The sequence below is a fragment of the Mustela nigripes genome, chromosome 2 (assembly GCF_022355385.1).
Source record: "Mustela nigripes isolate SB6536 chromosome 2, MUSNIG.SB6536, whole genome shotgun sequence".
Classification (NCBI taxonomy): domain Eukaryota; kingdom Metazoa; phylum Chordata; class Mammalia; order Carnivora; family Mustelidae; genus Mustela; species Mustela nigripes.
In genome coordinates this window covers 57,396,850-57,418,278 of record NC_081558.1, presented here as the reverse complement: position 1 = coordinate 57,418,278, position 21,429 = coordinate 57,396,850, and the positions used below count along the sequence as shown (strand labels likewise).

Sequence of the window (21,429 nt, the reverse complement as noted above, 5' to 3'; positions counted from 1 at the left end):
CCGGCTTCTCCCTCTGACTCTGCCTTCCACTCTGTCTGCCTGTGCTCGCTTTCGCTCATGCTCTCTCTCTGACAAATAAATAAATAAAATATTAAAAAAAAAAAAAGAAATCAGGAATAAATGAAGCTTTTAGGAGAAAAGCAAGGAGGAAAGATCAAAGGTGAATGATCTGAGGGCAGCCAGTTCCTACACAATGTTGGTAGGAGCCTTGGAAGAGGTCAGTGATGATCAAAGACATCCCATTGTGTCTACATCTGTGCGCTGAGAACACCACATCAGCATTTTTCATTCATAGACAACAATCTGCTGGAACCCAGCTGCTCAGCCCTGCTCAACCACAAGGTACATGCTGTGATGGGGTGACATGGATCCCGTGGTCACAGCGACAAAGGTGAAAAGTCCCTCCAGAAGATCTGTGCTGTTATTGGGGAGTCAGACTACCAAATAGGGAAATCGAGGAATCTGTGGCTTTCCTCTTGCTCATTCAGAATACTATAAAAAAAAAAAAAGGTATAAAGCCCTAAGGAAGTCATTCTGTATGGTCCACTTGGCACAGGTAAAATCTTACTAGCCAAAGCAATAGCAAACCAAACCTCAACCACTTTCTTGAGCATAGCTGGCTCTGAATGACTCAGAAGTACCTAGGTGACTGGCCCAGACTTTCACAGGAATTGTTTCAAGATGCTGAAGAACATGTATCATTCATCATTTTTATTGATGAAATTGATGCTATTGGAACAAAAGAATATTACTCAGATTCTGGGGTGAGAGAGAAATTCAGCCAACAATACTAGAGCTGTGGAAGCAGTTGAATAGATTTAATTCAAGGGAAGACATGCGCGTTATCGTGGCCACAAACCAAGTAAAAAATTGCCATCAGGCACTTAACAGATCAGACCACACTGACAGGGAGAGCAAGGTCCCCCTGCCCAGTGAAAGGACTAAGAAGGATGATTCATGCAAGCAGGATGATGGTGGCTGCTGCTGATGTAACCATAGGCGACTTGAACATGGCTAAAGCTGACCTCCCTGGTGTTGACAACAAGGCCATCTGTACAGAAGCTAGTCTGATGGCCTCAAGAGAATGTAGAATGAAAGTAAGAAATGGAGACTTCGAAGAAAAAAATCTAAAAATTTTGGGGGGGGTTATTTTTAAAAAATTGTATTTATTTGATAGAAGTCACAGCAAGAGAGGGAACACAAGCAGGGAGAGTGGGAGAGAGAGAAGCAGGCTTCGCGCTGAGTGGGGAGCCTGATGTGGGGATTGATCCCAGGACCCTGGGATCATGACCTGAGCTGAGGGCAGACACTTAATGACTGAGCCACTTTTAGGTGCCCCTAAAAGTGTTTTTATGAAAAACAAGAAGGTACCCTTGAGTGGCTCTGTCTTTAGTGAACCACAGTTGCCTTCAAAGAAATGGGTAGGATTGTCTCAGCCCCTCAGAGAGATATGAGTGGGGAGGCGCCCAAAGGAATACATATTCCAGTTGATCTTTCTTAGCAAAACATGCTATGTATCTTTAAAAATGTTTTTTAGGTACACCTGGGTGGCTCAGTGGGTTAAGCCTCTGCCTTCGGCTCTGGACATGATCTCGGGGTCCTGGAATCGAGCCCCACATTAAGCTCTCTGCTCAGTGGGGAGCCTGCTTCCCCCTCTCTCTCTGCCTGCCTCTCTGCCTCCTTGTGCTCTCTCTGTCAAATAAATAAAATCTTTTAAAAAATGTTTTTTACTCAAGTATAGTTAATGTGTGTGTTGTATTAGTTTCAGTACTATGATACATGATTCAGTAATTCTGTACATTACTCAGTGCTCATCATATTATGTGTACTCAATCCTCTTTACCCATCATCCTTTGTATCTTTTAGAACATGGTATGTAGGATGCCTTTGGGCTGCTTTCATCTTTTGGTTATAAACAATGCTCTCTTTCAAATAAAGTGTGCTCTTTCTCAAAAAAAGAAAAATGCGGGACGCCTGGGTGGCTCAGTTGGTTAAGCAGCTGCCTTCGGCTCAGGTCATGATCCCAGCGTCCTGGGATCGAGTCCCACATCGGGCTCCTTGCTCCGCAGGGAGCCTGCTTCTCCCTCTGACTCTGCCTTCCACTCTGTCTGCCTGTGCTTGCTCTCGCTCGCTCTCTCTCTGACAAATAAATAAATAAAATCTTTAAAAAAGAAAAATGCAAGATTTTCAACAGCTTTTTTTTGAAGGTTTTATTTATTTATTTGAGCGACAGAGAGACAGAGAATATGTGGGGGGGAGGGACAGAGGGAGAGAGAGAGAAGCAGACTCCCCGCAGAGCAAGCAGCCTGATGTGAGGCTCAATCCCAGGACCCAGAGATTACAACCTGAACAGAAGGCAGATGCGCAACTGACAAGCCACCTAGATGCCCCTTTTAACAGCTTTGATTCAAGAAATCAGTAGGTACCTAGGTTCCATCTGACTTGTAGCTTTGTCATCTCCAAGGAGTTGTCATCATCTAAATAGTCTAATACCGGTTGCCACCGCATCCAACTCTAGCCAGGCTTAAGTGGGGAGAGAGAAAAGGAGGTACACTCCTTATTTTTAAGAATATGACCTAGAAGTTTTTCACCCATTGCCCACCACTAAGTGCCTTTATTCTGAGCATCTATGTATTCAAATAAAAATTTGAGGATTCTGTTATAGTAAGAGGGAGGCCAAGATCTTTGTTCCCCTAAAGTCTATATTCTTTTTTTTTAAATTTTTGTCAAAGCAGTATTCTTTTTTTTTTTTTTTTTTTTTTTTTTTTTTTTTGACAGAGGAGAGAGATCACAGTAGGAGAGAGGAAGGGAAGAGATCACAGAGAGAGAGGAAGGGAAGCAGGCCCCCTGCCGAGCAGAGAGCCCGATGTGGGACTCGATCCCAGGACCCTGAGATCATGACCTGAGCTGAAGGCAGCGGCTTAACCCACTGAGCCACCCAGGCGCCCCTAAAGTCTATATTCTTTTGGGGGAACACGAAGAAGAAACAAATAACATGTTAGGCAATAACAAATGCTAATAAGAAAACAAAAGCAGGTAGTGGGATAGAAATGAAGATGGCACTTTAGATAAGTGCTCAGGAAAGACCTCCTTGAGAAGGGGATGAATAATCAAAGATAAGAAGGAAGTGTGCTCCTGGAAGAAGGAATAGCAAATATAAATGCTTTGAGGTGGGAATGTGCTTGGCATATTTGAGAAACAGCATGGTGTGGGCTGTGTTCCTAGAATTTGTTGAAATCGGAAAAGTGTTAACCAAATCACAGAGAACCCTGCAGGCTAGGATTTTTTTTTTTTTAAGATTTTACTTATTTATTTATCTGAGAGAGTGATTGAGAGAGCACAAGCAGGGAGAGAGGCACAGGGAGAAGTAGGAATAGGCTCCCTGCTGAACAGGGAGCCCTATGCAGGACCCTGGGATCAGGACCCCAGCTGAAGGCAGACACTTACCTGATTGAGCAACCCAGGTGCCCCGGGTTGATATTTTTTGAAGATCACTATATTAGCAAGTTATAAAATCTACATTCTGTGGATCAAAGATGTAAGATGTAAGACTATATATAAAACGCTTAGGAGAAAACAAAGCCCAACATCTTTTTGACAGTGGACTCAGCCATGATTTTGTGGATATAAAACAAAAGGTGTAGGCAATAAATTGGACTTCATCAAAATTTAAACATAGAATTACTATATGATTCAACAATTCCACTTATGAATATATTGCCAAAGAATTAAATACAAGTATTCAAACAGTTTTTGTACACCAGTGTTCATACCAGTATTATTTACAAAAGCCAAAAGTGGCCCAAATGATTGACCCAAATGTGCATCACTGAATGAATGGATAAACAAAATTTAGTATATTCATATAATGTTATAAAATATTACTGATCCTTAAAAAGGAAGGAAATTCTAACACATGCTAAAACACTGATGAAACTTGAGGGAAGTACACTAAACAAAATAAGCCAAAAGGATGAAAGAACAAACACTGCATGTGTTGGGAGGAAGAAACTATCTTCCACCATTCTAAGTTCTTTGGCTGGTAAGTTGATATAAAACATTAACAAGAAAGAAACATTTACTCACATACATAGAGAAAGTCCTTCAGAACATGAGACCCAAAGACAAGCCCATCAGTTGAGGATTTTATGCCATCCTGAACTAAGTAATGGGATAGGGGCCTGGGGCTTCAAAGGGAAGGAAGGTCACAGGACAATAAGAAGAAAAAATGTCTGGTCATTAGACGCTTGCCCTGCCCTACAGATAGGACTTTCAAATAAAAATTTATCTCTGGTAATAGCTCTCTTTATGGACCAGGTCCCCTGTTTAAATCCTTTTAGGTGATTTGGGAGAAATAAAAGTTTTTCTTGAATCTGCCTTCAACTCAAAATAACCCACCAGCCAAAATGGCATATTTCACAGTCTGCCCCTCCCCCCAGTCCCACCTGGGAAATTTCCCCAAGAAGTTTCACAATCCTGAAATTGAATTGGTAGATTGCTCCATCTCACTGAACCACTCTCTTAATACTGAGAATAGGTCAGTTCAGTTAAACAGTTAAACAGTCAGTTCAGGAGGTGGTGATTCAGGTGGACTCCCAAAGTTAGGGCTGTGTTACAAGAGGCATTTCTATGGAAACAAAAGAAAAACAATGATTAATGATTGGAACAGATTATAAACCCAGTCTCTGAGTTCTGAAGGCAGTGAGACAGGACGATTTCTAGAGGCCTGGCTCAAAATATCTTCAGGCAGAGGCAATCTGACAGATTTTTCTGGGTTGTACTTTGAATGTCACTGGTGATCATACTGAGGGGTCACATTGCAACAGGCCTGATTGTCCATACATGAGCTGTTGTGGTGATTTCTCTGAAGTTCATATCAGGTTGTCCAACTTTAGCTTGCATGGCTTCAGAATATTGGCAGTTTTAGTTCTCAAGGATTTCATATCAGAAGGGTAGGAGGAAAGCTGGAAACATTCTTTTGGAGAATTTAGTTAAATATTAAAGGAAACTAGAAAAAGTCAGGATCCAGTTTACAGGTAGAAAACAAATTCTCAAAGAGAATTAACAGTACTAGAATTTGATATCCACAAAGGTGTATTAATGAAACATAATTTTTCTCTCTACAATCACCCCCATTTTTATCAAAGATAACCACAGCAAGACTAATGCATCTGCAAACCAAGTCTAATTTCAATCTGCTTGGCCTGATCATATACATAAGTGCATCAAGAATAGTGACTGACCTTGTAGGCTCTTTTAAATCTACTTTGCTGGAACTTTTCATAAGGAATCTTGGATTGAACTTTCCTTTCTCTATTTTTTTATTATGTTATGTTAGTCACCATACTGTACATCATTAGTTCCTGATGTAGTGTTCAGAGTGATGGAGCCAGAGAGCACAAGTAGGGGAATGGCAGAGGGAACGGGAGAATCAGGCTCCCCACTGAGCGAGGAACCTGATGTGGGGCTGGATCCAGGCCCCTGGGATCATGACCTGAGCTGAAGACAGACACCCAACTGACTGAGCCACTCAGGCATCCCTCAGATTGAACTTTTAAAAGCTCCTCTATGTTAACAAGCCATACTAAGGACTAGCATCATATTGTGGTTGCAGTACCTATAGATTTGGGTGAATTCCTCTTTTTTTGAGATTTTCAGAATATCCTAAAAGTCCTGCACCTGCCAGGATGTGACCTTCTTTATTCACCTGGTAAGCCTCCTGGGAACCCTGTAAGCAAGGTACCAGGCCAATTTTTCCATGGGGCTTTATTGGCTCCATAAAGTCAGTGTTAGTCCCTTAAAGCTGTCTGGTCATGGGGGCACCTAGCTGGCTCAGACAGAGAGAGGAGCATCTGACTCTTGATCTCAGGGTCATGAGTTCAAGCCCCACATTTGGCGTAGAGATCACTTAAAAAAAAAAAAAAAAAAAGACTTTAAAGAAACGTTGTCTGGTCATATCAGAGTCTATGTACACCTCTCTCAAATGTGACATTCCAGTCAAAGCCTTGGTAATATAACCTATGTTTCCAATTGTTTCCTGTTACAAGGAGAACAGATTCTTATTGACCTTATGCAAATAATTCTGTTGCCATGAAAATAAGAATGCTCACTCACTAGGAGTTACCAAATTCTAGACAGATCAGCTAGGGAGAAAAGTTGTTCCATCTTTGTTTACAAAGATATATCTTACCAAGTTGTTGATAACTTGAGAGAAAAGAGAAAAAGGTTTCCTTAAATCTCAAGAAACAAAAATCCATAAAATGTTCCCCCAAAGTCATAAAAATTTTAATCATTCATTTCCAAATAATTTTTTTGCTTTAACCAATTCTACTTTATTTAATTTTTTTAAATCACAAATTCCTTTTTTAAATTATTTTTTAATTTAAATTCAATTAACATACAATGTATTATTTGTTTCAGGGGTACAGGTCTATGATTCAACAGTTGTATATAATACACAGTGCTCATTACAACACATGCCCTCCCCAATATCCATTACCCCATTATCCCATCCCCCCACCACCCTCCCCTCCAGCAACCCTAAGTTTATTTCTTGAGGTTAAAAGTCTCTTATGGTTTGTCTCCCTCTCTGGTTTCATCTTGTTTCATTTTTTTCCTCTATCCCCCATGATCCTCTGCCTTGTTTCTTAAATTCCAAATATCAGTGAGATCATATGATAATTGTCTGTCTCTGACTGATTTATTTCACTTTAGTTCCACCTACTTTGTTGCAAAGGGTGAGATTTCATTTTTTGATGACTGTGTAATATTTGGGGTGTGTGTGTGTGTGTATGTGTGTGTGTGTGTGTATACCACATCTTCTTTATCCATTCATCTGATGATGGACATCTAGGTTCTTTCCATAGTTTGGCTATTATGGACATTGCTGTTATGAACATTGGGGTGCGGGTGACCCTTTGGATCACTACATTTGTATCTTTAGGGTAAATACCCAGTAGTGCGATTGCTGGGCCATAGGGTAGCTCTATTTTCAACTTTTTGAGGGACCTCCATGCTGTTTTCCAGAGTGGGCTACACCAGCTTGCATTCCCATCATTCCAAATAATTAATACTTGTTCTACCTGAATCCAGTTTTTCATTGGCTCTGGAAATTCTTACCCAGCACAGTTTGTTGGTATGTTTTGTTTTATTTCGTTTTGTTTTGTTTTGGTAAAGGTTGTATTGTATTGTATTGTATTGTATTGTATTGTATTGTATTGTATTTTACCTTATTTTAAAGTAGGCTCCACACCCAGCTTGGAGCTTCAACTCACAAGGCTGGGAACAAGAGTTACATGACCTACCCTCTCTCTCTCTCAAATAAATAAATTTTCTAAAAATTAAAAAAAAAAATTTTTTAAGGGGCACACAGGTGGCTCAGGTGGTTAAGTGTCTGCCTTCGGCTCAGGTCATGATCCTAGGGTCATGAGATCGAGTCCCACCTTGGGCTCCCTGCTCAGTGGAGAATCTGGTTCTCCCTCTCCCTCTATCCCTCCCCCTGCTTGCGTTTTCTCTCTCTCTCTCAAAAAATATTTTTAAAAATTTCTTAAAATTAAGAGAAAACTACTGACTGAGCCAGCCAGAGGCCCCCATTACCCAGCCCAGTTTTATAGTCTCAAGTTATCAGAAACCTGAACTTTTCAAGGGTTCTTCCCTTAAATCTCCTTGAAGAAGTGCTTTTTCAAGAATACTCTGCAGGACATCAGAGTAAAACAACTATCTGTAAATGACAAAAGCATTTTAAATGCCCATATTGTTAAAGATCTGATGAGCGTTCATTATTGTGGAATTAACACATAAGTGTGGTTATTTGTATGACGTAAAATATTTTAAGGTAGTAACTAGAATTATTGTTTGTTTAAAGATTTATTTATTTATTTGTCAGAGAGAGAGAGAGAGCAAAAGCAGGCAGAGTGGCGGAGAGAGCACAGGCGGAGAGAGAAGCAGGCTCCCCGCTGAGCGAGGAGCCTGATGTGGGACTCGATCCCAGGACCCCGGATCATGACCTGAGCCGAAGGCAGTGACTTAACCGACTGAGCCACCCAGGCATCCCAGTAACTAGAATTATGACTGATAATACTGGTACATATAAGAATTTTAGGAATTTCATACAATTTCTAGAATACTTATATTAATAATATCAATAACATACAATATAATCTAAGAAGGTTTATCATCATCAATATGATAATTCTTTCCCTGTAATTTAACATACTAAAGAAGCCCGGTTGGTATTAACAGCTCTCTTTTTATAGGGAGAGAGAACAAATCTTTTGAGATATTCCAGGACCCTCTGGAAGTTCTCAAAACTTAGTTTGAGGTCAAAACATATTTTTTAAGTTTTCTTTATTTTAGAGAAAGAGAGAGAGCAAGTGCGAGTGGGAGAGGGTGAGGGAGAGAGACTCCACACCGAGCAGGGAACCCAATGCAGAGCTCGATCCCTGAGATCATGAGCTGAGCTGAAACCAAAAGTTGGATGCTCATCCACCCGGGCCACCCAGGTGGTTCTACAGTCAAAAAAGATTTTGCTGAGAATTTGATTCCGGAAACTTTGTCAAAAATATCAAGAAGGGGGCGCCTGGGTGGCTCAGTGGGTTAAAGCCTCTGCCTTCAGCTCAGGTCATGATCTCAGGATCCTGGGATCAAGGCCCACATCAGGCTCTCTACTCAGCAGGGAGTCTGCTTCCTCCTCTCTGCCTGCCTCTCTGCCTACTTGTGATCTCTCTGTCTCTCTCTGGCAAATAAATAAATAAAATCTTCAAAAAAAATATCAAGTGGTTTGGACACTTAACCAAATAAGATCACAGATCACTATGAAACAATAATAATCTATTGAACCAAAAGTGACAAAAGATATTAAGGGCAAATACAAAATGTTATATAGTTCTGAGCAAAAACAATGAAAGACATAGTAAAGCACAGAAAATTATTTTGATAAAACACAGACTCTCCACTTTCTGTGCAGATTATTTAAAAGGTAAACTTTTTTTTGCTGTCTATTACCAATAGTATACCAAAAGTCCAAGGAAAACTTCATCCTTTTTAGAAAGAGAAACCCAACTCTAATTTTGCACCAGCTTTTTTTTTTTTTTTTTTTATTAAAACTCACTTAACTGGGGCGCCTGGGTGGCTCAGTCAGTTAATTGGCAGATTCTTGGTTTTGGCTCTAGTCATGATCTCAAGGTCATGAGATTAAGCCTCTGTCTGACTTTGCATTTATCGGGCAATCTGCCCCTCCCTTCTGTGCACTCTCTCTCCCTCCAAAATAAATAAATAAATCTTTTTTTTTAAAGGAAGGCTTTTATAGGCAGGAGATAAAATAATTAATATTCAGTATTTTGGGGAAGCTTGGTGGCTCAGTTGGGTAAGCATCTGCCTTGGGGTCAGGTCATGACCCCAGGGTCCTGGGATCCAGCCCCACATTGGGTTCCCTGCTTAGTGGGGAACCTGCTTCTCCCTCTCCCTCTCCCTCTGCTGCTCCCCTTACTTGTGCATGCTCTCTCTCTCTATCAAATAAATAAAGTAAATCTTTTAAAAAATGCATTCAATATTTTATCTCATTTGGAAATGACCTAGATATTTAATGACTATACATCATTTAATTTAACATAGCAAAACTAGTTTTTTAAAAAAAGATTTTATTTATTATTTGACAGATGGAGATCACAGAGAAGGAGACAGAGAGAGAGAGAGAAGGAAGCAGGCTCCCTGCTGAGCAGAGAGCCCGATGCGGGGCTCGATTCCAAGACCCTGGGATCATGACCAGAGCTGAAGGCAGAGGCTTTAACCCACTGAGCCACCCAGGTGCCCCCAAAACTAGTTTTAAGATACCAAAAAAATTGGGGGAAAGTATTTAAGTAGATATAACATAAAACATAAGTATTGATGGAATGCTGATTTATAAACTGTTATCTTACATCTATTTAATTCACTTGTTCTTAACAATTATGCTTAAAAAGGAAAATTTCATGAAACATTAAAAAAGGAACCATCACCTTAAGTTATCTTTCTTGATGACAAATTCTGGAATGGAGATGGCATGAGCTTATTTGACTTTTGGTAAACCTAGGTAGAATAAAAATATATTTTATGCTGATAACTCTGAAGGTATGGCTATTTTAATTAAGCCAACAAACTTAAACTAGCTTTAATACTAAATATATTTCCAGATCAATTGAACATAAAAATTATTTGGGTTACTTTCTGTTGTATTTCTAAGAACTTAATTATATAAGCATTTTATTTTCTTTAAACCAATTAAATAAAGTTCTTTTACAAGTTAATTTTAGTGATACCACCCACAGGAATAAAATGCCATATATCTATAATATACATATTTGGACACATGAAAATACAGACACAGAAACCTTATAGTCTCATTTTTAAATTTTAGCCATGAAATAGATATGATAATGTAAAAATCACGTTATAAAAGAACAATTGGGATAAGTCTGTCTTCTCAGATGGTTAAAGCCTTTTAGAACACACTTAAGATTTTTATTTGTTGGGGCGCCTGGGTGGCTCAGTCGTTACACATCTGCCTTCAGCTCAGGTCATGATCCCAGGGACCTGGAATTGAGACCTGCATTGGGCTCTCTGCTCAGTGGGAAGTCTGCTTCTCCCTCTCCCACTCCCCCTGCTTGTGTTCCCTCTCTTGGTCTTTCTCTCTCTGTCAATTAAATAAAATCTTTTAAAAAATGATTTTTACTTGTTCTTGACAAGTAGTCTTAATGCGAGTTCTTTCAAGAACTTTGGTTTCCTATAAATAAAATCTTTGAAAAAGAAAAGAAAAGAAAAAAGGGGGGAAAAAGAACTTTAGTTTCCTAAAGTAAGAATTCCTATAGTACTTAGGTTTTTGGATTGGTAAAAAGGAATAGGTGGGGTTTGAAATGCCTCTAGAGCTGTATTTCTAGTTTTTCATAGATTTGTAAGATAAGGACAGTCATGGGGCGCCTGGGTGGCTCAGTGGGTTAAGCCGCTGCCTTCGGCTCAGGTCATGATCTCAGGGTCCTGGGATCGAGTTCCGCGTCGGGCTCTCCGCTCAGCGGGGAGCGAGAGCCTGCTTCCTCCTCTCTCTCTCTCTGCCTGCCTCTCTGCCTACTTGTGATCTCTCTGTCAAATAAATAAATAAAATCTTTAAAAAAGAAAAAAGATAAGGACAGTCATCCTTAATTCCTCAAAGAATTGATTTGTAGTCTATAATGAAGGACTGACACACCCATACACCTTTATTAGAATGTTTTTCTTTCCCTCGGGGTACATAATTTTATTCTACCTTAGGAGAGAAGGTCTGAAACAAACAAACAAAATACTTCCTTTTAAATACAGGCATGCTTCATTTATTTATCATGCTTCACTCTATTATGCCTCTCAGATACTGTTGTTTTTACAAATTAGAGATCCGAGGCCACCCTGGCATTAAGCAAGTCTGTGTCACATTTTGGTAATTCTTAAAATACGTCAAACTGTCTCATTATTATTATATTTGTTACGGTGATCTGCGGTCGGTGATCCATGGTGTTACTACTGTAATTGTTTTGGAGTGCCACAAAATGCACCCACGTAAGACAATAAATTTAATTGACAAGTGTTGTGTGTGTTCTTGACTCGTCCACCAACCAGCCATTGCCCCCGATCTCTTTCTCCGTCTCCTCAGTTCACCCTATTCCTTGAGCACAACACACTTGAAATGAGGCCAGTTAATAAACCTACAATGGCTTCCAAGTGTTCAAGTGAAAAAAGAGTCACACATCTCTCGTTTTAACTCAAAAACTAGAAATGAATCAGCTTCATGATCATGGCCTGTCGAAAGCTGGGATAGAGGCTGGAAGCTAGGACTCTTATGCTTAACAGAGTTATGAATGCAAAAGAAAATTTCTTGAAGGAAACAAAAAATTGCTACTCCAATAAATCTGTGAATGATAAGAAAGCAAAAAAGCTTTATTTTGATACAGAGAAAGTTTTAGTTGTCTGTATGAAAGATCAAACCACCACAACATTCCCTTAACCAGAGCCTCATGGAGAGCAAGGCCTTCTCCCTGTCATTCTGTGAAGGCTGAGTGAGGTGCAGAAGCTGCAGAAGAGAAGTGTGAAGCTGGCAGAGGTGGATCATGAGGGTGAAGGAGAGAAGCCATCTCCGTGACAGAAAAGAGCAAGTGAAGCAGCCAGTGTTGGTGCAGAAGCTGCAGCACATCGCCCAGATCTCGCTAAGATCATGAATGAAGGTGGCTGCCCTAAACGACAGATTTCCAGTGCAGATGCAACAGCCTTCTAGTGCAAGAAGAGGCCATCGAGGACCCTCAGAGCTAGAGAGAAGTCAGTGCCTGGCATCAGAGCTTCAAAGGACAGACTGACTCTCTTGTTAGAGGCTCATGCAGCTCGATGACGGTAAGTTGAACCAATGCTCATTTACCACGCGGAAAATCCTAGGGCCCTTAAGAATTAGGCTAAATCAGGCAACTGGCTGGCTCAGTTGGTTGGGCGACTGCTTTCCACTCAGGTCCTGATTCCAGAGTCCCAGGGCTGAGTCCTGCATAGGGCTCCCTGCTGAGCAGGGAGTCTGCTTCTTCCTCTGTCCCTCCCCACTCTTGTGCTCTCTCCCTCCTTCTCTCTTTCAAATAAATAAAATCTTTTAAAAAATTATGCTAATAAACTCTGACTTGCTTTATAAATAGAGCAAAAGGCCCAAATGAAAGCACTTCTGTCTACAACATAGTTTACTGGATATTTTAAGCCCACTATTGAGACCTACTGCTCGGAAAAAAAGACTCCTTTCAAAATATGACTGCTCATTGACATGCACCTGGTCACCCAAGAGCTCCAATGGGGAGATACGATGAGATGCTGTTTTCATGCCTGCTAACACAATATCTGTTCTGCAGCCTAGGGATCAGGGAGTGATTTCAACTTTCAAGTCTGTTATTTAAGAAGTACACTGTGTAAAGCTATAGTTGCCATAGATAATGGATTTGGTGGAGCTTGGCAAAAATTAACTGAAAACTTTCTGGAAAGGATTCACCATTCTAGATGCCATTAAGAATGTTTGTGATTCTTGGGGTACCTGGGTGACTCAGTGGGTTAAGCGCCCACCTTCGGCTCAGGTCATGATCCCATGGTCTTTGGATTGAGCCCCACGTTAGGCTCCCCACTGCTTCTCCCTCTCCTCCCCCCTTGGTTGTGTGCTCATGCTCTTTCTTTGTCAAATAAATAAAGTCTTTTTTTAAAAAATGGAACACTTGTGATTCTTGGGAAGCAGTCAGAAAATCAATATGAACTGGAGTTTGGAAGAAGTTGACTGCAATCCTCATGACCTTGAGGGACCAAGACTTCAGGGGAAGAAGTAAGTGCGGGTGGGGTGGAAATAGCATCTTAAAGGGATGAGGATTTGCTCTTTATGGATGATGAAAAAAGTGGTCTCCTGAGATGGAATCTACTCCTGGTGGAGATGCTGTGAAGATCGTTAAAATAACAACAAAGGAGTTAGAATATTACACGAACTTAGTTGATAAGGCAGTGTCATGATTTGAGATAATTTAACTACAGTTTTTTTTATTTTTTATTTTTTAGAGTATTTTTTTAAAAGATTTTATTTATTTATTTAAGAGAGAGACAGTGAGAGAGAACATGAGCAAGGAGAAGGTCAGAGAGAGAAGCAGACTTCCCATGGAGCTGGGAGCCTGCTGTGGGACTCGATCCTGGGACTCCAGGATCATGACCTGAGCTGAAGGCAGTCGTCCAACCAACTGAGCCACCCAGGCGCCCGATTAACTACAGTTTTGAGAGAATTTCTACTCTGGGTAAAATGTTGCCAAACAGCATCTCGTGCTACAGAAAAATAGTTTGTGAAAGGGCGAGTCAATCGAAGTGGCATTGTTGTCTTATTTTAAGAAGTTGCTACAGTAAACTCAGCCTTGGACAACCACCACCCAGATCAGTCAGCAGCCATCGACATCGAGTCAAGACCATCCACCAATAATAAGATTATGACTCCCCGAAAGCTCAGGTGATGGTTAACATTTTTTAGCAATAAAATATTTTTAATTAGGTATGTACATTTTTTAACATAATGCACATTTAATAGACTGAAGGATAGTGTAAATGTGACTTTTACATTCACTGGGAAGTGAAAAAAATCATTGGACTGTATTGTGATATTCACTTTATTGTTGAGGTCTGGAATCAAACCTGCAGTATCTCCAAGGTATGCCTGTATTGTGTCAGTTTTCAGCCAGAACAAACAGTTAATATTCCTGACAGTATTAAATTCCCTCCTTTGATGTAAAAGGGACCCCCGAAGAGAGTGCAAAGGATATCCCCTTCCCAAGATCCAGAATCGCTCCCACAGGTAACCAAAAGAAGGACAACCCAGGCAGGCAGAAAGCCAAACCAAGTTCTTAGGACATAAAACTAGGCAAGCAAGAAGGTTATAATTATTCCTGGGGTGAAAGGATCAAAAATGAACAAGTCTGGATTTGCAAAGGAAGGGGGATAACATGAAATTTTATTTTCTGCCATCTTCGGAACATGAATTCTTTGGATGTGATTCTAGAATATGCCTGCAAAGAACATTGGTAGGAAAGTTTGATGCTGTCAGAGCCTGACTGTACAGCCCACCAAACCAAGCCCTATTCCCTGTCCCAGGTGCTTCTGCTAAATTCACTTCTTAATTTTCAGCAGTTACATGAGTAACCAATATATCATGGGCCTGGAGATCAGACCAACGTGGTCTCTGTAAATCTTGTGGGGAAAAAGAAAGTTAAAATAGACAGACAGGGCCAGATATATTTTTTTAAGATGTTATTTACTTATTTGACAGACAGATCGATCACAAGTGGGTGGAGAGGCAGGCAGAGAGAGAGGGGGAAGCAGGCTCCCTCCTGAGCAGAGAGCCCGATGCAGGGCTCAATCCCAGGACCCTGAGATCATGACCTGAGCCGAAGGCAGAGGCTTAACCCACTGAGCCACCTAGGCTCCCCAGGGCCAGATTTTAAGAAAAGAAATTCACATTGTGTTTGATTTTTGTTTTAAGTCTAGTTTGTGTTCTTTCATCTTAAGAGAGTTCCTAAGGTTATCCATTATAATTTTTTGTGCTTTCTTTTTGAGAGACAGTGCACACAAGCAGGGGCGAGGAGCAGAGAGAGAAGCAGGCTCCCAGCTGAACAGGGAACTTATATGGGACTCCATCCCAGGACCCTGGGATCATGACCCGAGCTGAATGACCATTCTCAACCACCTGAGCCATTCAGGCGCCCCCCAGTAAGCCTTTTTATGACCTAACCATGAACTCAGGAGGTGTTTCCAAAGGAGAGTACCAAAAAATGCTGCTCTAACAACATCCAAAAAGTTCACTCCCAAAGTTAGCCTGAAAAATATCTAGCTGCGAATGGGGTACGCTCACATTTCTGTCCAGCCAAATTAGTGACAACAGACATTGAGACAACAAAGGCCCCTTATGGACCAGGACCCCTTATGACAAATTCCCTTGAAAGCAAAGAGAATTCTGCTTATCAGATCCACAGTGCATGGCTATCCACCAGTATATGCACCCTCCAGTTGGCAGAGACCACAAAGAGAATATCCTCACTTTCCATAAAACCAAGCCCTCAAGACACAGAACATGGCAAGAGGGAAACCTCATTTGGTTTTTCTTAAATGCACATTAACAGCTTTCGCTAATCCTTGGGTCTCAGAGCCAGACTACGAGGGACATGCCCCAGGGTTAGGGATTGTGTGGTGGTTTACAGATTGCCTCATTACGCAGAATTTTTTTTGAGCTTGACAGGTAACCTGTGGTCTGTCTAACCTGTTCTGTGACCAATTTATCCTAACACAGGAGTCTCTGAGTTAGGTGGCAATCACTCTTAATAGCTTTAAAGTGCTAGAGCCATGTGCCCCAAGATGTCCCTTAGCAACAGCCCTTCCTTTACTTCATGTGCACATTAACCCACAGCAATGTTTGTCTAAGTGAACGCTGATCTGGTGACCATAGAGTCACTGTACTGTGAGGCCAGGTCAAACAGCAGGCTTACAAACCTACGCCTGCTTTCTTCCCTATGGCTTTCTTCCTCGTGACAAATGACACAACCGAGACAGAGGAAATCAGTGACCATCTCTGGGAGAAAAAGGATCAACAAAAATCAAGAGTATTCCTAACAATTCTTTAGCAGAGTCAATAAAGCCAAGGAACCAGTTGCACAAATATTTTATTCCACTTACCTAAATTTAAAGAAGGAAAAAGGAGGGGAGAAGAAGAGTCACCACTCTCACGTCCACCAGTCCCTTCAGGCAGAGATCTGGGAGACTGAAGTGGTAAGAATTCTTACCTTCTGGTGATGCTTATCAGAGATCCCAGGCTCTCTCTGCTGCACCAGCCTCCAAGCAAGCAGAGTCCAGCTAGTGGGTTCATCCTGCCAACTGTGCCAACTGTTGGGGAGGAAAAATCTTTCCTCTACCCTTTGCTGGTGAATTAATGTAAGACAGATTAACAAGAGATGAATATTTAATGACATACATATGGGGGCCCCACAAAGACCATTAGATTCCAAAGATAAGTAAGTCAGTTGAGGCTTATGTGCCTTCTTAAGCTAAAGAATGGGGTGGGGGCAAGGGGAACCTGGGGCTTCAAAGGGGAGGAGGATGATTCACAGGATGAGAAGAGCGTATGTTAGGTAATTAGGTGTTTGCCTTGCTATACAGGTAAATATTTCAGTAAAAAGTTACCTTTGGTAATTGCTCTCTTTCTAGGCCAGGAGCACTATCTAAATTCCTTTAAATAGTTAAGGGAGAGGTAGAAGTTTTTCTTGAGTCTGCTGGGTCTCCATTGCCTTCAGCTCAAAATAATCCACATACCAAAGTGACATATTTTCTGATCATGTATTTTGCTCCCTTTCCTATGATTCCATTTATGTGAGATTCCTAAAATAGTCAGATTCATAGAGTGAGTGGAACAGTAGTTAGCAAGCTCTGGGGGGGGGGCAAATGGGAAGTTATTTGTTAATAGGTAAAGAGTTTTAGTACAGAATGATGGAAAAGTTCTGTTGGAGGATGGTAATGGTTGCAGAACGGTATGAATGTACTTAATGCCACTGAATTAAACACTTAGACATGGTCAAGATGGCAAATGTTATGTTACATGTTTTTTGCCTCAATAAAAATTTTAATTTAATTTAAAAAATTCAAATCCATAGACTCAAATTACCATATGGTCATTGAAAAAAACGGAAGACCTTTCAGACACTGTTAAGTAGAAATAGTTGATTTTTATTTCCTTTTATCTTTATTTTTCTAAGATTTTATTTATTTACTTACTTGAGATAGAGAGTGCAAGCCAGGGTAGGAGTGGAGGGAGAGAGAGAATCTCAAGTAGACTCCACACTGAGTGCGGAGCCCAGTGTAGGGACTCAATCCCATGACCCTAAGATCATGACCTGAGCTGAAATCAAGTTGGATGCTTAATCAACTGGGCCACACAGGAGCCCCCCTTTATTTTATTTTTTAAGTAAACTCTATGCACAACTCTATACATGAGGGGCATAAACTCAAGACCCTGAGATCAAGAGTTGCACGCTTCATTGACTGAGCCAGCCAGGCACCCCTAAAAGTAGTTGAATACAAGCAAAGTCAAAGGCTGCCCAAGAAAAGAAATGTAACCATAGTATACTGCTTGGTTGTGCAGGTAAAAATGCTTACATAGTCCTAATCATAGTAGTATTTATGGACTTTTCAACTTGGCAAGCCAACCTACAGAATCAGCAAGGAAGACCATTGTGGTTACAGAACAAAACATAATAATATCCAGTTAACAGTGTGTAACTAAAATCACAGATCACGGAAGTAGGAAGGTAGGAGAATGAGGCAAAGGGAAGAGTAATGCCAGAATAGCCATATCTGACAAACCTGGAACTTAGATACAGTCTAGATTTGACAGAACAAAACATGAAGCCTAAGGTTACAAGGACAGAAAATAGTGATAAAAACTCTATTGGAAAGAGTGGGGAATGACAGGGTACAGAATCTCACAGAGAGCAGGGTGTTGACAACATCATTCCTATATCCATAAATAGATTATTTAAAACTATAAAGGTAACTGCCAGAAAAGCAGATAGTCAAAAGTATTGCTCCGTGGAGCATAATTGAGATCAGGAAGTGGTGGGGCATTGGATTTTATTAAAGCCCTTTGAGTACTACTATTTCTTAATCATATATGTGTATTGCTTTAATAATATTAAATAATATTTAAAACTGCTTTAAAGATCAAAGACAGTGCTTGTGTCTGGGAGGCCATAAGATTGGGGGAAATTCTTACCTTTCCTTTACTCTCTGTTGTTTGACTTGAGTATGTACTTTTTTTAGTTTTACTTATAAAATAAATAAATAAAGCTTTATTTATTTAACTATTGTCTACACCCCATGTGGGGCTTGAAATCACGACCTTGAGATCAAGAGTTGCATGCTCTTCTGACTAGGCCAAACAAGCACCCCAAGTATCTATTATTCTGTAAGTTTTTTTTTTCCCTTATCATTCCCTCTCTCTCAGCTTAAGAGTGCACTGAAAACAGCTTTATACTTATCCCTACCTTCAGGGTTTATTTCCTAAGAACAAAAGCATTCTTTTACAAAACCAGAGTACAGTACCAAAAATCAGAAATTTCACATTGATGCAATACTATAATCTACTTCACAGCCCATATTCATGTTCTTCCGTTGTCCTATTTATGTCCTTATGGCTCTTTTTTCCCCCCAGTCCAAGATCCAGTTCAGAACCAGGCATTGCATTTTGTTTTCATGTCCCTTTAGTTTCTTTCTTTTTTTTTAAGATTTTATTTATTTATTTGACAGAGAGAGATCACAAGTAGGCAGAGAGGCAGGCAGAGAGAGAGAGAGGAGGAAGCAGGCTCCCTGCTGAGCAGAGAGCCCATTAGGGGCTCCATCCCAGGACCCTGAGATCATGACCTGAGCCGAAGGCAGCGGCTTAACCCACTGAGCCACCCAGGCGCCCGTCCCTTTAGTTTCTTTTAATCTGGAACAATTTCTTAGCCCTTCTTTGTCTTTTCTGACCTTTTTTAAGAGTGTAGGCCAGTTAGTTTGTAGACTGTCCCTTAGTTGGGACCTTGCCTGATGCTTCCTTCTTGTTAGATCTAGGCTTTACATTTTTGGCAGAAATGCTGTATGTGAACTGTCTCAATTTATCTTGTCAGGTGGTCCCTAACGCTACTTTATCTCAATATTGCTGATATTAAGTGTGATCATTTGGTTAAGGTAGATGTCCACCAGGTTTTTCCACTGGAAAGTCAGTGTTTGTAATTGGTAAATTATCATGGGGAGGGGCGCCTGGGTGGCTCAGTTGGTTAGGTGACTGCCTTCAGCTCAGGTCATGATCCCAGAAGCCTGGGATTGAGTCCCATATCAGACTTATGCTCTGTGGGGAGCCTGCTTCTCCCTCTCCCTCAGCCTGTCACTCCCTCTGCTTGTGTGCTCGCGTGCGCTCTCTCTCTCTCTCTGTCAAATAAATAACTAAAATATGAAAAAAAAAATATATATATATATATATGGGGCGCCTGGGTGGCTCAGTGGGTTAAGCTGCTGCCTTCGGCTCAGGTCATGATCTCAGGGTCCTGGGATCAAGCCCCGCATCAGGCTCTCTGCTCAGCAGGGAGCCTGCTTCCCTCTCTCTCTCTCTGCCTGCCTCTCCATCTACTTGTGATTTCTCTCTGTCAAATAAATAAAATCTTTAAAAAAATATTAAAAAAATATATGAAGTTATGAAATATATATATTACACTTTATATATACTTTAAGATGAATGTGGTTTTTTTTCCTAAGCTAGTTAGGGGAATGACGGGAGGCACTTAAGAAGGTTTGCAGTGGGGCACCTGGATGGCTCAGTCAGTTGAGTTTCTGCCTTCGGCTCAGTCTTGATCATGTGGTCCTTGGACTGAGCCCTGTGTCAGGCTCCCTGCTTGGCTGGGAGTCTGCTTCTCCCTCTCTCTCTCTCTCTGCCCTTCCCCTGCTCATGCTCTCTCTCTCAAAAAATAAAGTCTTGAAGAAGAAGAGGGTTTGGTAAAAGCTGGCTTCTGAGACCCAGTATTCTTTATGCCCACCTGGTTCTCCAGGCTCCTCTTCCACCTACCATTGCTCCCTTCCTCTAACTCATCGATTTCTGCCTTGGACGGCTTAGGAACCAGTGGCTGAATAAGGCCCTGCAAGCATTTCTTTAAACTTGAGGCCTAGAAGATGCTAGGGCAATGGTTCTCAAACTGCTTTTAGAATCTAAGACATAAAACAGAAGTTGTTTGGGTTGGAGCAAGAGCAGTGGGCTTCAGTCATGCCCCAAAAGACCTTCTCCTTCCCTGCTGGTTGAATCCGAGGGCCCCCCAGCCTGCAACCTAGGACAGCACCGAAACTTCTAGCCCAGGAGGTACACCTATGGCCACTGGATGCTTGGGAAGGCTGGCTTGGATCTTACCCCTCTTCCGTTTGCTGCCTCAAACAGCTCTGAACTTGAGTCCTGGGGCTACATGAGTCACTGACTTTGGAGAAGGAACTCTCAGCCTGTGCTCAGACAGCATCCCAACCCCCTAAGCCATCCCCACTGTCCTTTCTCTTTTATTTTCCTAAAATATAGACTGTAGTCCAGAGACAAGGGCAAGGAGAAGGAGCAGAGGCCCAGACAGGCCCCTCCCACCTTCCTGGCCTTGAACCTTCCAGCCTGGCATGTTGGAGGAGGCAGCCAAGTTAGATGTCCAGGACCCAAACCTGGCAGATCTTCTGAGCATTCTCTGCAACAGACCACCCCCATCAGAGGGGAACTAGGATCTGGTGGATGACCACAGCCACAGGAGGAAGTGGGCTGGGAGAATTCTCACTTCTTTAAAGTTATCCAGTTATTACTGGTGGCTTTCAGAGTCTGCATATGACAAATAAAGTGGGGGTGGGAGAAGGGTGAAGAGATCATCGGCCAGGAATGAATCTCAACGTTGTCACTGACCACTGTAGCCGTGTGACCCTGACAGGTCATTTCTATTTCCCGACCCTCACTCCCCATTCTAAAGTGGGACCTCAAAATAAGCAACTCCTACAGTTGTCAGGAGGACTCACTGTGATCCTGCATTGGGCTTTCTGAATCGAAGGAAATGCCATGACACTTGCGTGGTCTGGACCATGTCTTCATGCCAGCTCTACTATTACTTACCTAATAATTCCCCCTAATTGGTTTTCCTTTTAAACATGTCCTACAGAGGTTGCTTGGGTGGCTCAGTCAGTTAAGCCATTGCCTTCGGCTCAGGTTGTGATCCCAGGGTCCTGGGATCAAGTCCTGCATTGGCTCCTTACTTGGCAGGAAGCCTGCTTCTCTCTCTGCTTCTGCTTGCCACTCTGCCTGTTTGTGTGCATGTTCGCTCTCTCTCTGATAAATAAATAAATAAAATCTTT

The 21,429-nt window shown here is 41.4% G+C and overlaps 1 pseudogene; it reads left to right on the top strand.

Moving 5' to 3' along the window:
* Positions 1-21,429, top strand: part of LOC132010443 (26S proteasome regulatory subunit 4-like) — a 36,710-nt pseudogene that overhangs the window by 520 nt on the left and 14,761 nt on the right.